The sequence below is a fragment of the Mandrillus leucophaeus genome, unplaced genomic scaffold (assembly GCF_000951045.1).
Source record: "Mandrillus leucophaeus isolate KB7577 unplaced genomic scaffold, Mleu.le_1.0 Scaffold40, whole genome shotgun sequence".
Classification (NCBI taxonomy): Eukaryota; Metazoa; Chordata; class Mammalia; order Primates; family Cercopithecidae; genus Mandrillus; species Mandrillus leucophaeus.
The window spans coordinates 8,415,740-8,418,116 of NW_012104254.1; positions in this window are offsets into that span (position 1 = coordinate 8,415,740).

Sequence of the window (2,377 nt, forward strand, 5' to 3'; positions counted from 1 at the left end):
GTTGGAGCTAAGGTCCATTTGCTGTTTTTGTACTTTAAAGATAGTTCCCTGAATTATTCTGGACTTTCTTGGAGGACCATGGCTAAATCCACACCCTCATCCCAACAGACCACACAACACTCACAGCTGGGAGGTAGGAAAGGGTTAAAAGAGTGCGAGAGGGTGGGAGGGGTAACAGCAGAATGCTGGAAGGCTGGAGAGGGAGGACTCTAGGAATTACAGTCACTTCTAAAGAAGAGAGCTGGATTATTCGGATAATTGGCAAATGGTCCTTCCCCCTTGATAGTCAGAAGATGAAAATATTCTAATACAAAGAAATGAATCAAGGAGGACAGGGTGACTTGTGTTTGGGCAAATCTCCTTGTGCAAATCTTAAAACGCCCACTTCTTGCTATTCTAAACACGAACACAGAACGACCACCAGGTGGCAATAGATTACAATTTCTGAGAAGACACAACAGGCCTCCCAAGGGAACAGTTCTTCAAGGAAGAATGCAGGCTCATACTCATCCCTGCCGTATTTCGCAAAGCATGGCCTTTTCAAATGGTCAGAAGTGCTCCGGAAGTGACCTGAAACACCCAGGGTGGTGTGTCCCTTTGGTGAAAGACTAGGGGATGAATGGCATCTGTTTTTTTCCCACCTAGCTGTGTCCCAAAGGTAGTGAACCTTTGAATATTAGGCAAGAAACTGTTTCACTGCAAAACTGGAAACCAAGGAAATATAGTTCTGGATTGTAATTCTGATGGGGAGCTTTAAAGGTATATCTGTGTTTTCTGATCTCAACAGAAACCAAGGCAAAATCAGTCCTTCCCCAAAAGGGTGGAATGCAAAAAGGAGGATTTCCCACCTGATATGCTTTAGTGAAATACAGAATTCATGGGAGACTGAGGAGAGTAATATTTTATTCATTTCTTTTAGTGTAAAAGTTCTTGAGCTATTTAAAATAACAGATATTTAGTCCCCATTTTCAAATATAGGTATCTGGGACTGTTGCTTGTGAAAAGCTTCTGGAAAGTTCTGACTTAGTTGTGGAGAATCTAATAACTTAAATTTCTATTCCAGGCCAGGTTTCTTCCCCTAATCCTGGCCAGTTACTCAGGGGAGGAAACTAGAACCTTAACAGAAGGGGTGCATGATTGATTGCCATTCTCATCAGGGCCCACCTTCAACATTGGGGGGTCACATTTCGGCACGAGATTTAGAGGGGACAAACATCCAAACTGTATCAAATATTGTGACAATAGCTGACGAATGCACTCTCTAATACCAAGAAGGGCAAAGGGGGACGGGGCGCAGTGGTTCACGCCTGTAATCCCTGAACTATAGGAGGCCGAGGCAGGCAGATCCCTTGAGGCCAGGAGTTTGAGACTAGCCTGGGCAACATGGAGAAACCCAATCTCTATTAAACATACAAAAATTAGCCGGGTATGGTGGTGCACGACCTGTAATCCCAGCTACTTGGGAGGCTGAGGCAAGAGAATCGCGTGAAGTCAGGAGGCAGAGGTTGCAGGGAGACGAGATCATGCCACTGCACTGCAGCCTGAGCAACAGAGCAACTCTTGTCTCAAAAAAAAAAGCCAAGGCAGGAGCAAGGTGGAACTCAGGGGGAAGTCTGGCATAGGCTGCCCAGAATTGCTTACTGTGGGCCCAGTCTGGCTAACAGTGGTGGTGCTGGGGTCTGTGGGGGACATTAGAGACCTCTGTCTCTGTATCTCGGTCTCTCTTGCAGTCTCTCTCTCTTTAACAACATGACTAATAATTGTCCTCATATTATAGAGGTAGGAAATAAGTCTCAGGGAAATTGTGTGGTGTGTTTTTTGTATGAATTCTCAGTTAATTATCACCTGAGGTCTTCTGTTTTCTTGATGAGGAAACTTAAGTCCAGAGAGGCTACAGGACTTCCCAGACCATACTCCTAGTGTGCAGGGGACTGGAAATGCTTTCTTCTTCCCTCAGTCCCAGCGCCTTATGCTTGTTCAGTGAAGCCTTCTGGCTCTGTCACACAATAATCATCAGACCTTGGAAAAATCACAGAATCTCTCCAGACCCCCATAATGGGAGGGTTAGGGTACAAGATAAGACCAGAGGAGGCTTCATTCATCTGAGACAATTTATTTTTACAGGTATTTTGTGATTCTTCTCACTGGCGACTCTTCTCATGTTGTAAATACCATGGACTCAAGAACCTCTTGAGGCCCTCAGGGAAGCTTTTGCTGGGAGAAAAGCAAAAACGTTGAAGTCAGTCTGACTTGAGTTTAAATCTAGATTCTACTTACCGGCTATTGTATGATTGCTCCAAGTTTACTTCTAAGTAAAACGGGTGTTAATATCAGCCTTGTAGGCTATCTTATTTGATGCTCATAGAACCCATTTTAG